General features: G+C 36.7%; 1 protein-coding gene and 1 non-coding gene across 10 annotated transcripts in view; both read right to left on the reverse strand.

Annotated features, from left to right (window-relative positions):
• Ih (hyperpolarization activated cyclic nucleotide gated potassium channel Ih) overlaps nt 1–26,162 on the reverse strand; it is a 375,005-nt gene that overhangs the window by 277,347 nt on the left and 71,496 nt on the right. The gene's annotated exons all lie outside the window — the stretch shown is intronic.
• Nucleotides 19,933–20,055, reverse strand: LOC117224435 (U5 spliceosomal RNA). The gene has a single exon (XR_004491230.1). It is a non-coding gene; the product is annotated as a U5 spliceosomal RNA (small nuclear RNA).

A 26,162-nucleotide genomic window follows, 5' to 3' on the forward strand; every position in this document is an offset into this window, starting at 1 on the left:
CAAAACTGTTCGACAGAGCACAGAAGAGAAAAGCGAGCAGACTCTAAAATAGTATTTAATTACTAAATATAGTGACGACTGATATTCACATTTCGTCGATCTCGCTATATATATATATATCGTTCGACCTCGAATTTGGCCGGTTAATCGAGATTTTCGCCGCGTTTTCGTCTAGATATTTTCCACTCGGTGGCCTATTTTCCGGAGTCGCAATAAAATCCGACGGCACGCTGTGACGCCGCGCCGCGTCGCGGTGTTCTCCGCGCGGTAACACGGCACCGGCGAGCGCTGTTTCCCTCGGAATGTTATTAAAAATTTCATATATCGGACGGACCCGGGGCACGATTGCAATCCCATGATGCAGTGATTAGGCGTGAGGTATATGGAGCGTGGCTGCGACGTAACGTGTTCGGCGTCCTCGTAAATGGGCTAGTCGATACACACCGGGGCACAGCCTTGGCGAACTTCGACGCCTCGAAACGAACCGCTAACTTTATCGCGCTGCACGCCGGATTTCGTTGCCACCGATTCCGCCGAGAGAATCTACGAAATTAGCCGAGTTCTACCTAGACGACATTGACCCCTTCCGAGCGCTTCGTTCGAGCACCCGACGCCATAATAGTGCTACGGACTGGGAATGGGACCGAGCGCAATATACGCTTACGAATTCGAGTCAATTTCGATAGTCGTGTTTCGTTTCGCGAATTTCGATTAGAAACGATGCTCGGGAACGGCGAAGTTTCATCGAGCACAGTGTTAGGCAAAATATAGGAAGATTTCCTTTTTAAGCAATTTTAAGCAAAAGACGAACTATTCTGAATTTTAGTGGTTTTTCTATTTCGTTGTCGAGTATCGTCTGTGACAATTATATGTGAATGATGACATCTGTCAAAGGACCAGCAGTTTTTCTTTTTAAACAAAAGACAAAGTATTCTGAATTTTAGTGGTTTTTCTATTTCGTTATCGAGTATCATCTGTGACAATTATATGTGAACAATGACATCTGTCAAAGGACCACCAGTTCTTTTTTTTTAAACAAAAGACGAACTATTCTGAATTTTAGTGGTTTTTCTATTTCGTTATCGAGTATCATCTGTGACAATTATATGTGAATGATGACATCTGTCAAAGGACCAGCAGTTTTTCTTTTTAAACAAAAGACGAACTATTCTGAATTTTAGTGGTTTTTCTATTTCGTTATCGAGTATCGTCTGTGACAATTATATGTGAACGATGACATCTGTCAAAGGACCAGCAGTTTTTCTTTTTAAACAAAAGACAAACTATTCTGAATTTTAGTGGTTTTTCTATTTCATTGTCGAGTATCGTCTGTGACAATTATATGTGAATGATGACATCTGTCAAAGGACCACCAGTTCTCTTTTTTTAAACAAAAGACAAACTATTCTGAATTTTAGTGGTTTTTCTATTTCGTTGTCGAGTATCATCTGTGACAATTACATGTGAATGATGACATCTGTCAAAGGACCAGCAGTTTTTCTTTTTAAACGAAAGACGAACTATTCTGAATTTTATTGGTTTTTCTATTTCGTTGTCGAGTATCGTCTGTGACAATTATGTGTGAATGACGACCAAATGACTGCCATGAGCACGTTTACAGACATCGATTCGAATGTCAAAATTTTCGATGACGTTTCGGCATACATATTTGCTCGCTTAATTCGCCAATTTCGTTCCTAACGTAGTCTTCTAGGTCGCGAATTGTTGCTGATTCGTTGGCATAAACTTTGCTTCTCGAATGACCCCGAAGAAAAGAGTCCAACGGGGTTAAATCGCAGGAAACAGGTGGCCGATTCGCATCGCCATTTCTTGAAATTAATCGACCATTGAATTTCTATCGCGATTAAATGACGTTTTCACGCGTTTGGTGTGCCGTGGCTTCGTCTTCTTGTAAATAAATATTGATTATGTCGATTCCATTTAATTCTAGCCATAAATAATCAATGATCATTTTATTATAACGTGCAGCATTCACTTCAACTGCATCTTCATTCTCGTTTTCAAGAATGGGCCGACTGCGCTTTTCGACCAAAATCCGCGCCGAACGGTAACTTTTATTGATTGAAGTGATTTTTCTTGGGTGGCTCTCTTGGATTTTCATCTCCCCATATATGACAATTGTGCTCATCGACGTGTCCATCCAATGTGAAAACAATGCATCGATTGAACGATGTCATTTTGATTATTCGATTATTCTGATAATCAATCGGCGAAATTTATGCGTTGCAAATCATCACTTTCTTTCAGTTCTTGTGTAAATTAAATTTCGCAAGCATGCAAATGCAGATCTTCGCGCAAAATTCGCCTGGAACTGCCGTAAGAAATGTTCAATTCTTGAGAACGACGCGGAGAATTGATGTTGAAGGTTCAACGCTTTCACGAACGGCAGCAATGTTTTCACCGAGGCACCAAGGTTTTGGACTCAAAATAAATTCCTTCGTAGATCATATTCAGTGTCTTTTTACTGCAAAATTAATTCTCGCGTAGATCATATTCACATTTTTCCCTCAAATCATCGTTCCTTTCGCAGATTATACTCTCATCTGCACTCGAAGCTAATCGTTTCGCAGATCGCGGTCACCTTTTCACGCTCTAAATTAATCTATTTCTGAATTATATTCATCTTTTCGCAAATTAAATCAGCCCATTCGTAGGTCCAATTGACCGTTCCGCGAAACAAATTCACATTTCTGCAAATAAAATTAACCCTTACATCCGCCGGGCGCGCCCGTAGTTCGCAGATCGAAATTGGCTTAACTGTAATTCACAGAACAAAATTGGCTTAACCGTAGTTCACAGATCAAAATTGGCTCGACCGCAGTTCGCAGATCAAAATCGACTAACTCTCTTTCGGTTGCAAAAATTTAGAACGCTCGATTCAACGACTGACAGACCGAAACGTAATCAACGAGCCACGATATCGCGTCCGATCGCGATGTTCACGTGTTCTTTTCGTTCCGCTATTTTCGTGTTCTGCCGATTCTAATTGTGTCGCGTTCGTCGTGATATTCGGTTCTATCCGTGATTGTTTATGCATGAAGCGGAGTGGCCGTTGTCGAAAATCTAAAATCGTCTTAATTGGAGTTCGAGCATTGCTTCTCTTTTTCGAGGTAAATTCTTCCTGATCGACGCTCAGCTTCGAAATAAAAATGGACAATTTGGGATGATTTATTAAGCAGAAGATTTGGGAAGATTTGTTATTAATTCTTCGAGCGTTGCTGCTCGTTTTCGTAATTGTTGACAATCCGTAACTATAAAAATGAGGCGCGAGGCTCGAATGATCGTGTCTACTGTTCCCAAATTGTTCACTTTTGTGCGCAATCTGAGCGTCAATTAGGGAGAATTTATTGTATTCGAGCCTTGCGGCTTGTTTTTATAATTGTTGATGATTGGTAACTATAATCAATGAGTCGCAAGGCTCGAATAATCGCTTCTACTGTTCTCAAGTTGTCCATTTTTTTGCGAAATCTGAGCGTCGATTATTTAGGGAGAATTATTTTTTATTTTATTATTAGGGAAGATTTATTATATTCGAGCCTTGCACCTCATTTTTATAATTGTTGACAATCGGTAACTATAATTAACGAACCGCGAGACTCGAATAATTATGTCCCCCTTCTCAAATTATCCATTTTTATGCACAATCTGAGCATCAATTAGAGAAAATTTACTATATTCGAGCCTTGCACCTGATTTTTATAACTGTCAACAATCGGTAACTATAATTAACGAGTCGCAAGGCTCGAATAATCATACCTACTGTTCTCAAATTGTCCATTTTCGTGCACAATCTAAGCGTCAATTAGAGAAAATTTACTATATTCTAGCCTCGCACCTCATTTTTATAACTGTTGACAATCAGTAACTATAATTAACGAACCGCGAGACTCGAATAATTATGTCCCCCCTTTCCAAATTGATCATTTTTGTTCACAATCTGAGCATCAATTAGAGAAAATTTACTATATTCGAGCCTTGCACCTCATTTTTATAACTGTCAACAATCGGTAACTATAATTAACGAGTCGCAAGGCTCGAATAATCATACCTACTGTTCTCAAATTGTCCATTTTTGTGCACAATCTAAGCGTCAATTAGAGAAAATTTACTATATTCGAGCCTCACACCTCATTTTTATAACTGTTGACAATCAGTAACTATAATTAACGAACCGCGAGACTCGAATAATTATGTCCCCCCTTTCCAAATTGATCATTTTTGTTCACAATCTGAGCATCAATTAGAGAAAATTTACTATATTCTAGCCTCGCACCTCATTTTTATAACTGTTGACAATCAGTAACTATAATTAACGAACCGCGAGACTCGAATAATTATGTCCCCCCTTTCCAAATTGATCATTTTTGTTCACAATCTGAGCATCAATTAGAGAAAATTTACTATATTCTAGCCTCGCACCTCATTTTTATAACTGTTGACAATCGGTAACTATAATTAACGAGTCGCAAGGCTCGAATAATCATACCTACTGTTCTCAAATTGTCCATTTTTGTGCACAATCTAAGCGTCAATTAGAGAAAATTTACTATATTCTAGCCTCGCACCTCATTTTTATAACTGTTGACAATCAGTAACTATAATTAACGAACCGCGAGACTCGAATAATTATGTCCCCCCTTTCCAAATTGATCATTTTTGTTCACAATCTGAGCATCAATTAGAGAAAATTTACTATATTCTAGCCTCGCACCTCATTTTTATAACTGTTGACAATCGGTAACTATAATTAACGAGTCGCAAGGCTCGAATAATCATACCTACTGTTCTCAAATTGTCCATTTTTGTGCACAATCTAAGCGTCAATTAGAGAAAATTTACTATATTCTAGCCTCGCACCTCATTTTTATAACTGTTGACAATCAGTAACTATAATTAACGAACCGCGAGACTCGAATAATTATGTCCCCCCTTTCCAAATTGATCATTTTTGTTCACAATCTGAGCATCAATTAGAGAAAATTTATTATATTCGAGCCTTGCACCTCATTTTTATAACTGTCAACAATCGGTAACTATAATTAACGAGTCGCAAGGCTCGAATAATCATACCTACTGTTCTCAAATTGTCCATTTTTGTGCACAATCTAAGCGTCAATTAGAGAAAATTTACTATATTCTAGCCTCGCACCTCATTTTTATAACTGTTGACAATCAGTAACTATAATTAACGAACCGCGAGACTCGAATAATTATGTCCCCCCTTTCCAAATTGATCATTTTTGTTCACAATCTGAGCATCAATTAGAGAAAATTTACTATATTCTAGCCTCGCACCTCATTTTTATAACTGTTGACAATCAGTAACTATAATTAACGAACCGCGAGACTCGAATAATTATGTCCCCCCTTTCCAAATTGATCATTTTTGTTCACAATCTGAGCATCAATTAGAGAAAATTTACTATATTCGAGCCTTGCACCTCATTTTTATAACTGTCAACAATCGGTAACTATAATTAACAAGTCACAAAGCTCGAATAATCGCACTACCTCTCCCCAAATAATCCAGTTTCGTGCGCAATCCGAGCGCGAACTAGGGAGAAATTACTCTACTCACGAAACATTCGAAACTATTCAACCATATTCGCACCTACTTGCAATATACTTGAACCCATCTCTAGCATAGGCTGCTTAACGATTCGAGTCAGGACGGACAAGCCAAACATTGGCGTGCTCAGCACGTCACAGGTGCGGCCGCGGTATATATTGACTTTCCACGCCAAATCGAGCCTCTCCCGAGTAAATGATTCCGTCTGAATGATCATTTGTGCGTTTGTCCGCGTCCACCGGCTCTCCTCGACCGACTGCGATCATCCGTTTCAGCGAGTCGGGGATGAATGGGGCGAAGACCTCGGACTCTGTTCGATGCGGGAATCTTAGATCATTTGTACCGGCTAATTAATGCTACTTTGTCCTGCATAAATAGATCCATCAGAAACGTTCCACTGGAATGGCCGTGGCTAGGCTAGTTCTGCTAATGGACTCTTCGATGGGTCTACGTAGATAGAGTTCTACTATGAATAGTATTGTTCCGCTGAGCAAACTAGTTAGACCTGTATGGTGCTGGCAGACTTGTCGTGATCAAACGGTTTCGTTTGGATGATTTTGTATAAACGGTTCTAGTTAAACGGTCTGGTCTTGAATGTCCTGTTCAAACACCATAGTTCCGCCAAAAGAGGCATAATTAGTTCCAGCAAAATGATCTTGTTTGAACGGCTGGTTCTAGATCGGTCTACATACAGTAATGTCTCCCTTACTGACGCTCAGATTGTCCACTAAATTGGATAATTTGGGAAGAGGGGATACGATTACTCGAGCCTTGCGGCTCGTTTTTATAATTGTGGACAATTTATAATTATAAAAATAAACTGCAAGACTCGAATAATCGTATCTCCTCTTCCCATACTGTCCATTTGTGTGGTCAATCTGGGCGTCAATTAGAGAGACATTACTGTACAGAAATGTCTCCCTTACTGACGCTCAGATTGTCCACTAAGTTGGATAATTTGGGAAGAGGAGATACGATTACTCGAGCCTTGCGGCTCGTTTTTATAAAAATAAATCGCAAAGCTCGAATAATCGTATCTCCTCTTTCCATATTGTCCACTAAATTGGATAATTTGGGAAGAGTAGATACGATTATTCGAGCCTTGCGGCTCGTTTTTATAATTGTGGACAATTTATAACTATAAAAATAAACCGCAAGGCTCGAATAATCGTATCTCCTCTTCCCATACTGTCCATTTGTGTGGTCAATCTGGGCGTCAATTAGAGAGACATTACTGTACAGAAATGTCTCCCTTACTGACGCTCAGATTGTCCACTAAATTGGATAATTTTGGAAGAGGAGATACGATTATTCGAGCCTCGCGGCTCGTTTTTATAATTGTGGACAATTTATAACTATAAAAATAAACTGCAAGGCTCGAATAATCGTATCTCCTCTTCCCATACTGTCCATTTGTGTGGTCAATCTGGGCGTCAATTAGAGAGACATTTCTGTACAGAAATGTCTCTCTTACTGACGCTCAGATTGTCCACTAAATTGGATAATTTTGGAAGAGGAGATACGATTATTCGAGCCTCGCAGCTCGTTTTTATAATTGTGGACAATTTATAACTATAAAAATAAACCGCAAGGCTCGAATAATCGTATCTCTTCTTCCCAAATTGTCCATTTTTGTGCGCAATCTGGGCGTCAATTGGAGAGACATTACTGCAAATGGTCCCGCCGAAATAGCCTGTCTTAGATAATCACAGAATTCGGTGATCAAATTGTAATCTAAAAATGGTCCTGATGGAATAAGTGTGATCAAATTGTTCCATCTGGTGCCTAAATATTAGATGATTCTATATAAATGGTACTATGATATCTACGGTCTTGCCTTAATTGTACGACCTAAATGCAGTTAAAACGGCGTGCTGAAACGTCTGCCTCAAAATTGCTTTGGCGGTAACGGAGAATTTAGCTTGAACTTAAATATTTTATCATTCGTTTACTTAATGATTTCTTGTTCCTGGTATAATTGGATCGCATAATACAGTCTGATTTGAAGATCCCTGCGACAACGATCTGACTGAATATGGTCCTATTTAATTGATTCCACCTAGATAGTTCCTTCAGAAATAGCTTCACTAAAATAGTTCCATTCGGACACAGACGTACCAGGAAGATTTCACATAAGTGGTTCCATTGCAACGATATTGTTTAAGCAGCCCCGTCGAAATAGTTGCATTGTTTCTGAGAAGATAAAATTAACTACAGCAAAGAGATCCGAACTGAACGTTTCTAAATTATAATCGTGATCGATGTTTATATTGCCCGAAATTCAAATTATTCAGCGACAATTTGTTCACACTTCAGAGTCTTTATACGTTCATTTATTTATGATTGTTTTGTAAAAATTAACGTGATAATTTACGATGCAGGAATATGGTGTAGATTGTGTCAAATTAAAAAGATTGTGTATAGGTTCGTATAAATACATTTTTTAAAAGAAGAGGGCAACGTTATTGCAATCTTTCAAAGAAGTTTATAGATTTTAATTTAAAAGAGAGAGAGAGAGAGTCTTGAGTATAGAAACGAAACGAAGAAAGTAACTGCATTATTTCTTAGTTAATTTTTATGCTTTCTCAAAATCGGAACTTCTAGCCTCAATCTTATATTATATTAATATTATATTGCTATATTAATATTATATTAACATTATATTGCTATATTAATTTTATATTAATATTATATTAATATAATATAAGATTGAGGCTAGAAGTTCCAATTTCAAGAAGGCATAAAAATGAACTAAGAAATAATGCAGTTACTTTTTTCGTTATATTAATATAATATAAAATTAATATATTCATTATATTAATATAATATTAATATAGCAATATAATATTGATATAATATTAATATAATATTAATATAGCAATATAATATTGATATAATATTAATATAATATTAATATATCAATATAATATTGATATATCAATATAATATTGATATAATATTAATATAATATTAATATAATATAAGATATTTTTAATCTTGTGATTAATTATTTGACCGGTTGAACGCGCTTAACAGCAACAATGAAAATATTTCACAGTAATAAAAGTGGTCCATCTCCGATCAGAGATTCAGAATAGTATCGCCGTTCAGCATTGTCAACAATGCGAACGTATCGCAATGAAACTTCTCTTCGCGATTCTCGCGATCTCTCTTGCAAGACTTTCTTTCTTTTCTCTTCGCAACAGTTAAATTACCGTGGCCGGGCGACGTCGATACTCTTGCAATTTGCTGGCATGTCAATAGCGAAGAAATTACAATGGTCGGCCCTCCAGCAGCCAAGAGAAAAATGTGGCTTGCTTTTTCCAGTCGGCGAAATATACCCTCGCGGCGCGGTCTGTATCTCGGCAAGAGAAACTTTCGAGCCAGTTCTGTCTATCAACGATTCGAAATCTGCCGGTGACATTCTTGGGAAATTCTTGGAACCACTTTCCTCGCGTCCCATTCTGGAAAATGGACAATAGAGACGGTCTCGTTTGCCTCATTCATAAGATCGTAACCCGCCCAGCGCCGTTTCCTCTCCTTTCGTCTTGTTTATTCACCGTTCCGGAACAGCTTTTCCGTCCGTCACGTGACGACACGAGACCGAAAGTCACCGACCCCGACTGCTCAGAATCGTTCGCGACGAACGCGTTGCTGGATGTTTATCGAACGTTTCGCATTTTAAAATGCATTATATTCTTTACGGAAAAGAAGAAAAGCCGTGCAAGCATCGATTTCTCCGTAAGAAATCGAGAGAAACAGCGGGAAAAGAAGCGCGACCGAAGCTCGTCACCGCTGCAAGAAGTACAGTAATGACGCACATAATTGACGCACATAATGCACGAAAGAATGGACAATTCGAGAAGAGGAAATGCGATTATCAGAGCCGTGCACCTCTCGTTTTTGTAGTTACCGATTATCGAGAGCTATAAAAACGAACCGCAAGGCTGGAATAATCGTATCCTCTCTTCCCTAACTGTCCATTTCTGTGCGGAATCTCAGTGTCAATTAGAGAGACATTACTGTACACTTGCCTCGTCCGTTAATAATTAACACTAAACCTACCAAGTAATAATACTAACTGGCATGTACTGCTTCACAAAAGTGAAAAGACCGAATTTATTTTGAATTTGTATAGTTTTTATTATAATATTAACTAATATATATATATATACTAATATATAATATAAACTATATATATAATAAGTTATATCATTGGAGCAAGTTTTATAATATAATATAAGCTATATATATATGATATAATATAAACTATATATATAGTTTTTATTATATTATAAAAAAAAACTTGCTCCAATGATATAACTTATTATATATAATATAATATAATATAATATAATATAATATAATATAATATAATATAATATATATATAAAATAATATAATATAATATAATATAATATAATATATATATAAAATAATATAATATAATATTATATATATATATTCAAGCGTTTTCCACAAAAGAGTCTCGGAACTTTGCAGAATTGCAAGATAAGATTAATAATAAGTTATTAATAATAAGTTTAGCGTTAAACAAACGTTTCTCGACGATTGGCGCGTGTGATTTGCGAGATAGGACACTTTCACCGTCGCGATAAAGAAACTTCCAGGGGGGGGGGGGGCGACCGTATTATTCGACGGACTGCCGAAAAGTGAGTCGCAAAGGTCGCGGAACTTCGTCCAGAGGAAAGCACAATTTCCTGAGGACACATCATTCGATCCCCCGAAGTTATTGATTCCATTGCCAGCCCACAATGCTCATTGTGGTCGTTTGAAAGAGCAAAAACCCGGGGAAACCCTAAAAGAAACTTCATCCAAATTGAAAGGAAACGGAAGCAAAGTGTTCGAAAAGCTGGTCCCGCCCATTTCCAACTATCCGTCGAATAGGCAGCCATCAATTTACAACAGTTTTAGGTGAAAATGCACCGGCGAAGTCTTTTGTGGACTTCGCGGGAGAGTTCGCGGGTTTCTTTTCCCGCCGTGGGGAGGAAGTGAACAACAATGGCGGCATTGTTGCAGCGACGAGAGCGCGCGGCGACGATACAATTATGGTTATCGGCGCGCCGTTATTTATAAGTAATTAGAAATATCATTGACAGCGACGCGCGCAGAGAAAATAGAGTTCGCGACGTTTAGTTTAAATAATGCCGCGGATGTTCTTAAACTGTTAACGATCGATTAACGACGCGAGCAATTATTATGCTGCGGTGATTCGGAAAATTAACGTGTATTTGTTACAAGAGAACTGTATTTGTTCCAGTGATTCTCTGTGCGAAACCTGATTTCCGAGAAAATTGAAATATAGTTATGTCTCCCTTACTGACGTTCAGATTGTCCACAAAAATGGACAATCTGGAAGGAGGAGATACGATTACCCGAGCCTTGCGGCTCGTTTTTATAATTGTACAGTTATAAAATTATGTACAATTGTATTATAAAATTGTACAATTATATATGTATATATTATTTATATATTATTATAATATAATATTATAATATATATAATATATTATTATAATATAATATTATAATATATATAATATATTATCATAATATAATAATATAAATTGTCCACTTATAAAAATAATATAATAGTTATTATAATTAGTGTGTATATTATTATAGATAGTATTATATATATATATAGTAGTATAGACTAGTATTATATTTTATCTATACTCTAACTGTAGACTATATATTATTTATATATACTATTATTATTTTATTAATATATATTATTATATATTATTATATTATAATAATATATACTCTAATTATAATAATTATTATATTGTTTTTATAATTGGACAACTTATAACCATAAAAACAAACCGCAAAGCTCGAATAATCGTATCTACCTCTCCCCAAATGGTCCAATTTTTGTGGACAATCCGGGCGTCAATTAAAGAGACATCACTGCACGTTTCGATCGATGCGTTTGATAAATCGCGTCGCTGGCCGGACGCGACGCAGCTCCGATTTCATTTGATTACGAAATAGCGGGCAATATCCTAGGCGGTTCTTGGGTCAGTTTTCGTTACGGTGAGGGAAACCGCGCGCGTCTCTCGGGCAAGAAAATGTTGCCGTCGTATATTTCTGTATCTTTCTCTCGGGGTAAACATCGATTTCTCGATCTGTCGCGGATAACGGGCCGCTCCGTATGCATTTCATATCGCTCGGCACGAGCAAACACGAGAAAAGGAACCTTTGATTCGCCGAAAATTCCGGAGGAGCCCCCGGAATCCATGTAAGATCTCGACACGGCCGACGGACCGGGCATAAATTCTCTAGGAATACGTATGCACGAGGACTATGTTTCACAAGGGACACGGTAGATTGTGGGCCCCTTAAATAATTCATTAGCCGACGTGCAGTGATTTGCCTCGCGGTGAAGAAGTCATTCGGGATGGCGGCGTCGAGGAAAATGAATCGTCGTCCGCCGCGTAAAGCGACCGCACAAAATGCCCTAACCTCGAAGACCACCGAAGTTGCTATTAGGCGAATGAATAGTACACAGTAGATCGTACTTGATGTGTCGTAGATCATGCTTGATAGTTAAATAACAAAGAAAACGACAATCAAATTCGAAATAGTTTGTTTTTTATTTAGGAAAAGCTTCGTATAGTCTGTTTTGGATAACTCTGTACGAAACTGCGGAATTTTATGTGTTCTTGACATAGGCAAACGTGTAAAATACAAGAAAATGTGTATAATAGTGAAAAATATTGACATTTTTCACTTATTTTTACTAGAAGCAAAAACGTAAACAGTGGAAGAAGATAAAGCAATTTTGACGAATCGTTTCGCGAAAAATCGTGAGTTCGTTAGTTCGAAGCACTTAGATTATGGAATTAGACTCTTTTTTAAAGCAGGAAATATTTTTCAAAGAAATATTGCACTTATCGAAATCCACAGAAATATTTTGCAGAATAATTGTTGCATACAACTGCGAATTATGGGAATCTAATTCCACGAAGGAAGATATAAATCCGACTAAAACGTTCGAAATCAATAATAAAAGTTGACTTTTCGATCTAATAAGTAAATCCCGATTCAAGAAAAATTATATAATATATATAATTTCTTAGCATAATTAGTATAATTCAGTATAATTCCTTCTTCCTTCTATTTCTTTCTTCGTTTCTATTTCTTCTTCGCGAACGAGCACTCTTTCAGTCAACGATGGAATCATTTCCCCGAAATTCAAGCTTCTGAAAACGAGAATCTGCACGAAGATCTGCCGTCTGCTATAATAAACGATTCACCACGTTTCTTATTTAATTTCAGAAAAATTGCCGAAGCGCCTCGCCGCGATCATCGTTCCTGTTCTACGGCGCTCTCGGCCATTTCCGGGCAAGAGAACCGACGGGAAAGACGGTTCATGTCTAAATTGCACGCGAGAAAATTGAAAGGGAGAAACGCCGACGCGAACTATAGCACGCGTTTGCTATGCCGATGCGTGATTCCGCGTTCTCCGATGTTTGTTTTATCCGAAAAAATGAACGACGAACGAGTCGATCGCGTGGAAAGAAATAGGCGAACCTAGGTGAAGTAGGTGAAATTAAACGGCGACGCTATATTCGGGAACGGTAATCGCATAATTGCAGAGAACAGTAGATTCGTGTAATAAATAGAAGGCTGTAACACCCGTCGCACAAGGAGAAGTTACGTTTGCATATAAGCGGCTGTCGCGCGCGCGCGCGCACCCGCGAGCGCCACTGTTTTAAGCTTATCAGAGACGGAAAATTATAACAGGATGCACCAAAACGTCTAGTTCCGCGCAAAGCGCATTTTGACCTAGAAAGCAGACTCGCCGGGCTGCTGATTTCCTTTTCCTCTTTTAAGGAGCTTATCTCGGCGGAACAATGACTCGTTGAACATCTTTTTTTTTCCCCCACCGCGCTTGACAATTGTTCCGGATATCTGTCTTTCGTTCCTCGTTATTTTATCGAACTTTTTTCGCGCTGCTCCGCGAAATGATTATGCTGTTAGCGACCGTACAATATCCCGTTGGTATTCCGAAACGGTGACTATGTCTCGTGCAAAATACTGTGCAGTTTAATTCCGCAAATCCGGAGAGATACTCGAATAACGTGTTTCGTTCGTGGAGCGTAAAAAACGCGGAAAAAAAGGTTAGTCGTAACGAACATCGTTGAAGAAAACGCTGCCGCGATCGTTTAAAATTATTATCAATGAGAACATTCGTTTCTCTAATATTTATTTATACCGCGGCTTATTGCGCGTACATTAATTTAACAACTTCGTAAAGCGACAATGCACCGCGAAAGTGCAACGTACCTCTTTAATTTTGCGTCTAATTAAAATGCCGCGCTACGTTGGAGAATAATAATAATAATAATAAATAATATTAATCTGCCGTAGCTAAATGTTCTCCTGCGAGCTGGTGTTCCGTGAAGGAACGATCTGATAAAAATGGTGAAATCTAGACGCGAGCCCAGAAATGAAGATTATTATTAACGTCGAGTAAATTCGTCGCCATCGTGATTGTTGCACGGACGATAACTATTAAAAAATACGAAGGCGGAGATGCGCGACTTTGATACGTTTTACACGAACAAGAAGGGATATGTCTTGTGCTTGGGTTATTATTTATTTTTTAAGAAATATAAGAATTGTAATTATTTCGCAATTTTACGCAGACTGATGATGATTTGGAGAAACATTATTTTCAATCGGCAGAAACGCGCAATGTTCGTGTCCAATAATGAGACTATTCGATGTATTTAAGTGTTTGAAATAATATATTAATTATTATTAATATATTAATATGTTGTATTGTAATATTAATATTTTATATTATAATATTAATGATTAATATTGATATATTACAGTAAAATATTAATGATTAATATTAATATATTACAGTATAATATTAATGATTAATATTAATATATTATAGTATAATATTAATGATTAATATTAATATATTACAGTATAATATTTATGATTAATATTATAATATTAATATATTACAGTATAATATTAATATAGTATATCACAATATAAATAATTAATATTATTCAATTAATCAACAATGAGTTTGCAATTTGTCATAAACGGACAGCAGATTGAATGCATTTACAACAGGAACGAGTAGAAGACAAACAAAATACGACTAGAAAAATTGAACAATTTGTTTCTATTATTTATATCTCACTGAAATTACTCGAAGCATGAATAAATGCTTATGCAGTTTCTGTCTCTCGCAACGCATGCAACAAATTTTCATTATACATAACATTCATTTATCATCATCATTATTATTATTACTTATTTTTTAATATTTGTTCATTTCATTACGCATAGTTTATTAAATCCCGGCAACACGAACAATTTCGTATCCACTGCGAACTCGAAGAGTTCTCTCGTTGAAAAACGTTCCCATTGTTCAAAGCGGACGAAACGAAACGCGAATAAACTTTCCGTTCGCGGTCAAACACAGTCGCGACGGGAAAACGTAATTTTCGTTTCGACCGCAATAAAGAAAACGGTGGGAGGGGGGAGAGAAAAAAAAATCGAAGTCCAGAGAATGAACGTTGTTCGACGGTCGCGGTAAAGGATTCATAAGAGGAAAAATCGGGCAGCTCAAAGCGACTAGCTGAAACGCAACTTCCGGCCCAATGGCTGTCGAACGATTCCTTTTTCGCGGGACAACAAAAATTCCGCGGTGGAAAACCGGCTCGTCTCTCTCTGCCAGCAAATAAATCACGAGGCTTTCTCGCATCCGGCTCCAATTTCAGACGTACTCTCTCTCTCTCTCTCTCTCTCTCTCTCTCTCTCTCTCTCTCTCTCTCTCTCTCTCTCTCTCTCTCAACTTGTCCGGCGAACTCTATTTTCGTTGGCAGCGGGGGACGACGGCAGCTCGCGTCGCGCGATCCCGGAACGGGGACGGAAAACATTCCATCGGCAAGACGGCGGCCACGTTTCGGGCCCATGATGCCACGGGGCGGTCGATATGAAGCTATGCTGGGCTGTTATACACCCCCGATACGTGCATGCTTCTTCCACCGACATCGCGGTGGCAGGTTTCGCCGAAATCCCAACCGAGAGTAATATTTTTCGATCTGAGACACCGGCGACTCCCGTTAATATTCGGACACTTTTCGGAACGCGATAACTGTTTTAGAACTGGTCGAAACGACTTGAATTTTTTTCTTTCGATGACTGAGCGATCAGTTTACTAGGCCATAACTGGAATGCTTTTTTTAAATTTTTATTGTAGGCTCGGATAGAAAAGGTTGAAGAACGAGGGTATATTATTTTGTTTTGTCATTCCGAGTAACAGCAAAATTGTAACAAAGTAGTTTAGTCATTGTTTAGTATATTAGTCCGGCTATCGAGAGAGGGAGAGAGAGAGAGAGAGAGAGAGAGAGAGAGAGAGAGACTAAAAAAAGATTCAAATCGCTTATTCCAGTTCTAAGAAAGTTATTGGATTTTAAAAAGTGTCCGAATATTAATGGGAGTCACCGTAGATCGTTAGGAATAATTACAATAATACGAGCACAAAATAATAAGAATGCAATATTTTAGTGTCAATTGTTGGGTGCAATAATTATGAATAAGTATTGAATAAAAATGAGATCGTAATAGTGTGACACTAAAATGAATGTAGTTTAATATTTTAATGTTAAATTACGAGTGCAACAATTATAAGTAAATATTAACTTAAAGTATAAACATATTAGAGTGCAACGATTATCAGTAAATATAAACATATTAGAATGACTGCGAAATGATATTAACGTAATATTTAAATGTTAAATTCTGCCTACAATAATTATGAATAAATATTATATTAAAATATAATTGTTAAAGTATCATTTCGAAACGATAATACCGTAATATTTTAAAGATAAATGTTGACAGCAATAACATTGAATAAATATTATCTTAAAATATAATTGTCATAGTATCTAGTTATGTCAAGGTTATGCCATTACAATTTCAGGTTATGTCACATTATGTTATTACAATTTTATAAAATATTAAAGAGTGCAATAAGAAAGAAGAACATTGTTTAGGGGTGTATAAATTTTGAAATTTATGGTAACTTTTTGCTGCAAGATCTTAAGAATTGTCGGAGTAACAGCCTCTTTTTCTCAGTGCGCTTCGCTCATCTATGGTGATTTAATGATTTACCGAATCAAGTTGAACAGAATTCGTTTCAGCAGTTAAAACGATAACGTAAAGTTTGCAGTTCAAACGATGCTTGCATTTTATATTTATGTATCGCACTTTGTTATACAATGAACTTTTACACAGTTCTTCAACTCTTGCATTCCACTTACTTTTATGTGGTACTTTACCCCGTTTCGTTTACTTTTATACAGCCTTTTTAACACGTTTTATTCACGTCATATTTTATACGGTGCTTTGTACATGATTTATTCATTGCATAAATATTCCATGTTGATCTTTTGTTCGATGTGGTACGCGTTTTTTCAGTTACAACGTCACGATTGTTTTTTTCAGTTACAACGAAACACATGCAAGCAGGCACATACCAACTTATTGTTGCTCGTGCACAATTAAATATAATTTAATGTGATATAATTAAATATAATAGAGAAAATTCTCTGCGATCGTCCCTCGGCTTGCAAACAGAAATGGACAATTTTGGTCCAGAGGATACGATTATTCGAGTCTCGCAACTCGTTTTTATAGTCGTCTATTGCCAAATTGTCAATTTTTATTAACAAACCCAAGAATAATCGAAGAGAACTTACTGCATTGCAAATTGCACAGACAGCAACATGCCAGAATTCGAACTCATACAAAATTTATATAGTCAACACGATCGCGCAAAAATTTTATACAATAACTATAGTCACATTTAAAAAGTCACTAGTGATGTTCAATAAAGAATTGCGACAAAACTGGGCATAGGACGCAAATATGTACAACTTGCAACGTCGAACCATTCGAGCAATGAAATTATTGATAGAACGGAGAGGAAAATTTCTAGCACAAAAACACGATATAAATCGCACAGAATATACAGAGTGTTTCAGTATTTCACGGCCGACGTTATCGGCGCATAAAAAAATGCCATGTAAACATAGGCTCGCAAAAATGGTTGATTAAGAAATAGCAAGAAAAAACACGAAATGGACAAACCAGGTATTTATTCGGCGTCGAAACGCCAGAGGGAAAGAAAACGTCGGCAAAAAATCACGATTGTTAGGAGAAAAAGAGGAACGATTGTTAGCGGCGACTTTAACCCTAGAAAGATAACCATATGACAACGTACGTAAAAGAGAACCATACGCTTCAGAGGCGCATGCTTTTCTAAGGCGTCAATTTTATACTAACAATGGATATTTATTTAAGTTAATCTAGTCATTTTAAAGGTTTGGCATTATTGTCAAAATAAAATGCATTTATATTATATTTTTTTATATTTTAAGTAATTTTAAACTTAAATCACTAGACCTCTATGAAAAACGGTGCAGTCAGTTGTTTATTTCGCAGGCGCCTCTGCGACGTAGGTTATCTTTCTCGGGTTAATAAGTCCGTTGCTCGTCGGATCGACAAGAGTGCGCAAGCAATTAAATATTTTCAAGCGGCGGGGGCGCATCTCGTGCGGCGAATCGTATATCGTGTCACGCGTCGCGTTGATTTTTGAATTTACGCTGTTCCGTTCGTGTTGGCAAATGCATACATTTGCGGGGAGGGGGCGAATATTCTGTGTCACGTGAAACAAAACAACGAGCTGTACGTATATTCCCGCGTATAAATAGAGAGGACACCCGGCGAAAAGCTGAATGATGCATATTCTGCGAACTATCAAGATCGGAAACACGGGTCTGCTCCAATACCGTCAAATAAAGTGTTAATAAGTATGATAGCGGCATGAATGCGGCACCGTAATGAACATTGCGGACGTGCTCCTCTGTGTCTCCGAATAAAGTCTCGTTAATCGTTTAAACGGTTTACCTCATTTACTTTATGTCACGCCAGGGACGAGAAAACACGAGCCGCGGCTTTGGACGCGATACACACACACACACAAACACATATCCACGTTACTCTCCTTGTAGAAATGACCGGGGATCGTGGCTGCCATAATTCGTTATTGAGAAAGTTGTTTCAACGATTGTTATTATTGATTACTACTATTATTGATAATACTATATTATTGTTATTATTATATTTATAGTATATATTAATAATATTAATTAGTAATAATAATAATTATTATTACTTACTATTATTATATTATTAATATTATATTATTGTTACCATCATTATTATATAATATATATAATAGATATTAATAATCTACTACTATTATTATTGATAATACTATAATTATTGTTATTATATATGGTATATATTAATAATATTAATTAGTAATAATAATAATTATTATTACTTACTATTATTATATTATTAATATTATATTATTGTTACCATCATTATTATATAATATATATAATAGATATTAATAATCTACTACTATTATTATTGATAATACTATAATTATTGTTATTATATATGGTATATATTAATAATATTAATTAGTAATAATAATTATTATTATTACTTACTATTATTATATTATTAATATTATATTATTGTTACCATCATTATTATATAATATATATAATAGATATTAATAATCTACTACTATTATTATTGATAATACTATAATTATTGTTATTATATATGGTATATATTAATAATATTAATTAGTAATAATAATTATTATTACTTACTATTATTATTAATATTATATTATTGTTATCATCATTATTATATAATATATATAATAGATATTAATAATAATAGTTATTATTATTATGTGGTATTTTGAACAATTTCTTCTACATTTCGCGATCAATAGCTTCAACTCGAATAATCAACAGGATTTTGCAGATTTTTTCAAGCAGATGTTACTTCGAATGCCTGGAAATAATAAATAGAGGGGGGGGAGAATATATCACAATAATAAAGAAATATGAAATCGTACCAGTCTGGAAACGTTCCAAAATTCAGCATGGAAATATCGAGATATGGAAAACAGAAAATACTTACGCATATAAAAAGTTTAATAATATAAAAAACAGAGAAATGTGGTAGAGAGCGAAAGGAATTATAAAGATGCATGAAATGTGCAACTATGATCATTAAGGGAAGTATAGAAATATAGAGAGAATAATATATGTGAGAATATAGTGAATAAAAAAACTGTCGCTCTTTTATGATCACAATAATATTCGTCTCCTATAAATTAAGAGAGGATTCGAACCAGTCGAACAGATCAAAGTTGAAAAACGTTTGTTTTCATTGAATAAATGACCCGACTTGCGTCGGGTGCTAACGAAAAATTGTTACAGTAGACGCATCAATCGTTCACCTCCACGGAAATCTTTAGTAAAAGGCGAAAGATTTATGCGTTATTTGAAGGGGAACCAGCGTAATGAAGCAGTCACTTCACTGGGTAGATATGGCCCTCCGCTCGCATTTTTAACAGCGAGAAACTTTCGCCATCTACCGGACGGAGAATCTTCTGTGGTTTCCCCTTCGAAGGAGATCTCCAATTTCCGAGATTTACGGTTATACAGGGTGCGGCGATAACTGCGACCACCTTGAATATTTCCACGATTTATAAAAATATGCAATAATATTTGCATGATCCGAATAAGGTTATATTCGGATGCAAAAATTATATAGTATAATGTTGAATAGGACGTTGCTTATATCGTGAAAATTTTGTATCTAACATGTTTCCGTATCATTACAAATAATAATCGTGAACATTCTGTATGTAACATTTTTATAATTGACCACTCTGTATAATTGGCTACAAAAATAGCAGGGATATTCACGAAGATCATTATAATAACAAAAGATCTACTTGAACTTTCTTTCTCATTTTTGTATGATGTATTCTGTACACTAGAGACATTTTTTATTAAACACCGTGATGACACACCATAGATGAAAATGTAGAGGAATATGGAAATTCAATGATATAGAAATAATTAATGTAAAAATATAGAAATATGAAAATGTAAGTATGTACAAATACGACAATGTAAAAATGTGGGAATGGACAGAGATATATTCAAATATAATAATATAGGAATATTTAACATGTAAATATATTTGGAAATATAGGCATATTTATATTATAGACATATTTGTTGATATAGAAATATATAGAACGATATTGAAATATATAAAAATATATAGAATATAATATAAATATGTCTATAATGTAAATATAGGCATATATTTGCATTATAGACATATTTGTTGATATAGAAATATATAGAACTATATTGAAACATATAGAAATATATAAAAATATGTAGAACTATATAGCAATATATAGAAATAAGTAGAAATATATGGAAATATATAGAATTACATAGAAACATGAAGAAATATATAGAAATATATAGAAATACATAGAAATATATGGAACTATATAGATATATATATATAGATTTAAGTACAGATATATATACAGAATTAATTATTAATTATATACAGATATATATACATAGAATTAAAATACCGAGAAAGATATATAAAAATATAGAAATGTCATAATATTGATAGATTAAGTACAGAAATATGTTTAAAAAATATAAAGATTTAGCAATGTATGAATATACCAATACAGAATTATAGCAATACATAAACATAGTAGAAGTATTGAATATAAAACTGTGAGGATACACACAATCGAAAATGCAATTACGCAAATATAATAAATATATAAATGTCGAACAGGAGAATACAAAAACATACAAGTACAAAGTACGAAAATCTAAAAATCTAAAACTATAATGTTTATAAATAAAAAACCACAGTAGTATACCCCATAGAAATACAAGAATCTCAAGAAGTACTCCGAAACAAAAATACAAGAACAATTAACAATGAAGAAGAAACACGTTTCAAAACATGTACCACCCAGCACCACCGTTTAAAAACTCCACAGATCCCAACCCTAGAAAGAAGTAGCACCAGCGGACCCCGTGGGCGCATTGCACCGATGATCCCTCCAGAAAATACCACGCCGAGCCTGTCCACCGGGGGTTGATCCGCGGACCGAGCAATCCCATCGGCCGTTGCGTCCGCCAGAATTCCGCGGCCGGAGATTCCCCGCATATGCCGAGAAATAATCGGGCGTACACACCGAAGCTGGACACACATTGTACGGGTCCAGGAGTGCTTCATTGTCTGGCTCGGAGGACGCTTGACCTTCCGCAAGGTATTGAGCCACCCCCGGCCGCTTCCCTTTCGGTTGATCGTACAAGAAGAGTAGCCGAGTGGCCGGCCGCCGCGGCCATATTAAAAAAGAAAAGGATGCGCGAGACACGGAGGAAGGAAAAGAAAAAGGAGAACCTACTTACAATACCGGCCGTCCTCAAACCACCCTCCTACCCCTCCCCGATATTAGATATTGTCTCCCGTCGTCCCGACGGCGGTGTCGCATCAATTCATCTCGATCGTGCCGGTCCCGCTCGAGATAGGCTCGCGTGCGCGACACGTTGGCCGATGTGTGGGTCGCACAGGCACACGCCGGATCCGCCGTGCGTCTATGTTGGACAGGTAACAGAGGGGCGGGTGGGCGTAGGGGTGGGTGACGGCTCCGGTAGCCAGCTCGCACGAGGTCGAGCGCCCTTTCGAAATTTGCCGATGGCCAAAGGAGGCCTCGAGGACTGCTTGGCTGACCTCGAATCCGAGATTCTTATCTTTGAACCGAAAGACGCCGTTTATCGAACGACAGTACTACTCACGGCCGACCGCGGGCGGCCGGTTTTCAATAGGAGAGACTCCGCGCGCGGTCCGTATCTCGTGGCCCAGAAACTGATTCACAATGAAAAATTCTGAAATATAAATATGCCGGGCGTGTTCGTGCCCCGGGCACAATCGAGATCCACCGCGGCCCACCGATGCGCCGCGATCCGCGATCCGACGCGGCGCGATCCGCGACCCGTCGCGATGCGACGCGATGCGCCCCGACTGCCGATCGCGGACCCAGCCTGATCGTCCTCGCCCGAGAATAGGGTGTTATTGTTCGCGCGAGACACCCGCGCGCCGGAAAACTCATTCGATTCGGCGAAAAATTGACGGCGCCTCTTGTGTGTTATTTACACGCTGGAAATTGGAAAGATACGGGACAGGATGCAACCGTGTGACCGCGAGACCTCTCGGTCTCTTTCTTGTTTCTGCCTTCGAGAACATGCTGCACGTTTTACTGTATACGTTTTCTCTCTTTTGTAGCGCGGACGAAGATGTCCGTTGTCGCCGAGACGTCTGCCGTCGGAAATACGAACGTCGCGCGGCCTCCGAAAGCATTAGGACGCGTGCAGAAAATGAAATCAATTTGAGGATATTATTGTGGGATATTCTTGCAATTTCTTCGGTCTATTTAGAACTTAATTTGTTGGATATTCTCGCAAGAATATCTCGCAATCCGGAAATAGGGGATTCGAAAATGATTAAATTCAACCGATCGTCCTGATGTATAGTTATCGAACGTAAACTAACGCATTTATTATTTATTATTTATTATTATAATACATGCGTGTTGTATTACAGCACGTTTTTAAATATATTCCTGCGCGTAGAATATTTTACCAATAATATTCTCAGCGCCCAGTTTCAAAATGCTGCGTTTCAATGTTAACTGTACTGTACTATATTCCACAATTATGTTAAAATAGAAATGTCTTGAAATATGGAAATAAGGGATTCCTGAGAACATTTGAAGCAACTTTCTCCTTAGCGAAAATGCGATCCGCGGCTTTGTTTGCGAGTTATTAACGAAAAACAGCGGCCAATGAGAGGCGAGATCGGCAGACGCGAGGCGGCGCAAAGCGGCCGAGCCAATCAGCGGGCTTCAACCGCTCGCCCCTTATTGGTCAGAGTTCTTCCGTTAATAACTCGTTAACGACGCCTCGGAGAAAATTTTTGTAAAGGAAAAAGTTATTTCAAATTATCTCAGGAGAGACACGCCTGGGACATCTTGTATGTTAACTACGAATTTTATGTAATTATGGATTATTGAATATTTACTTTTATTCAAGCCCACGCTAGTGTAAAAATCGTGGAAATTTTAAATGAATTCAATCTTGTCTCTCATTTTCAATAAAGACTCACATACACGTTAACATAAACGTTAACACAACTTGACGCACCTAATAACTTGAAATTGTGCTAATTATGCGAGCTTTCACGTCGAATTCGCATGAATGTATACAGCACGTAAAATGGAACTAATCAACGTAGCGTAATTGAAAATTTTGGGATTAGATTTACGACTTTTCACAGAGAGAACAAAGAGAAAAAGAAAAGAGAAAAGATAGACTGGATTATTTGCAACAGTAACGATTGTATACAGATCGAAACGAAAATTTGAAGCGGAAACAATGCCAATAGGAAAAAATTCAAATAAAAGTTTCGCCGAGAAGAACTAGTCTATCCGATCCGTCGGCGATACATGCACGAGTATTGGTATTGCAGCGACGTGGCTGTTTTAAATACAGCCCCTGGCATTCATTGTTTTCTCCATTCACCCCTTGCACTCCATTACAGCCGTAATCGTTTTCGAAATCAATGACAAACCTTTCACTCCATACAGTATATTTCTTGTGAAATGTAGATACTTCCCCGTTCATCCCACGTTCTATACAACACTGTTTTCCAATGCGCTTTTTTCACGCCCGATAAAAAATGATTACTCCATATTTATTGACGTTATCGCACCACAATGGCGAATATTTCGAACAACGAAATGTACATACAGAGTTCAAATCAATTGAAAAGATACGGTTGACCGCTTTAGAGAGACCGTTTTGATTCCAGTTGCTCATCCTGTTTTACCATTATTTTTCCTTACTCTTTCGAATTGCAAAATAAATCTCTTAGAAACTTCAATACGTCGGTTTTCGTTCTGTGTTTCCTCGGATTTTGATGCAATATTTTGCAAAAGTAGAAAAATAAATTTGTATTGATTTATATTGGTTTATATAGACTTAGATAGATTTATATAGATTTAGATAGATTTAGATAGATTTATATAGGTTTAGATAGATTTATATAGATTTATATAGATTTATATAGGTTTAGATAGATTTATATAGATTTATATAGGTTTACATAAATTCATATAGATTTAGATAGATTTAGCTAGATTTATATAGATTTATATTAATTTATATAGATTTACATAGATTTGTATTACTTTATATAGATTTAGATAGATTTATATAGATTTATTTAGGTTTACATAAATTTATATAGATTTATATTAATTCATATAGATTTAGATAGATTTAGATAGATTTATATTAATTTATATAGATTTATATAGATTTAGATAGAGTTAGATAGATTTATATAGATTTATATTAATTTATATAGATTTATATAGATTTATATTACTATATATAGATTTAGATAGATTTATATATACAGATATATATAGATTTATATAGATGTTTGTTTAAAAACGAAAATCGAAATAAATTTACACCGTTATTATTTCACGTAACTTTCCTGTTTCGGATACCATTTGAAAACGGTTTGGAGGTCCGTTGGGAACGGGACACCCTATATGCACAGAATAGCTGCACGGTTTCGAGAGGTAGAACGTACGGTTCTGAGGAGAGTTTCCTCGGTGGTACCGCGAGGTAAAGGGAACGTATCGCGTCTCTAGGTAAGCGGCTGCAATACCAATAGGTAAGAATGTAGTAATAGATGCGCCAAGTGTGTGTTGGAAACGCGTGAGCTGCTCCGGCCGATAGATAACAAGCGTGCTTAGGCACGTATCCTACCTAAGATGGTGCCAATATTCTGACCAGTAGGAACCGCATTCCGTACGAGGACACACTCCTCGGAGCCGTGTAGTACATTACGTGATGCACGTAGTTTTTACAGTATCGCAGGAATTTCGGAGACATTGGTTGCTACAAAATTCATGCCATTCCTTCCAGGTCGCAGGTCTTTATGCGACAAAAAAAATTTACTGGCAAGAAATCGACTGCAAGAAACAGGAATTGAATAAAAATTGATTTTTCCCTTTAATAATTTTAATAACTCAAGCGTAGCAATGTCCTCAATTTTTTCCAAATCTTCTCAATCTCTTATTATACCCAAAATTATGTTACTTATGGGAACTTAGGGGTTCCTCAGGTAATTTGAAGTAACTTTTTCCTTTGCGAAAATTTTCTCCGAGGCATCGTTAACGAGTTATCGACGAAAAACAGTGACCAATGAGAGGCGTGCTCGCCTGGTGCGAAGCGGTTGAGTCAACGAGCGCTGGAAGTCCAGTTCCGCTGATTGGCTTGGCCGCGTAGCGCCGCCTAGTGCTCGGCGAGCTCGCTTCTCATTGGTCAGTGTTTTTCGTTAATAACTCGTAAACGAAGCCGCGGATCAAATTTTCGCTAAGGAAAAAGTTACTTCAAATAAAAAGTTACTTACTCATTTCCTATGATTACCATAATTGGGTATAATTGGGTAATAACTTGAGTAGTAGGGGTTTTAGGAATTCTAAGAATTAGTATGG

This window comes from Megalopta genalis, chromosome 13 (assembly GCF_051020955.1).
Source record: "Megalopta genalis isolate 19385.01 chromosome 13, iyMegGena1_principal, whole genome shotgun sequence".
In the NCBI taxonomy this organism is placed as follows: Eukaryota; Metazoa; Arthropoda; class Insecta; order Hymenoptera; family Halictidae; genus Megalopta; species Megalopta genalis.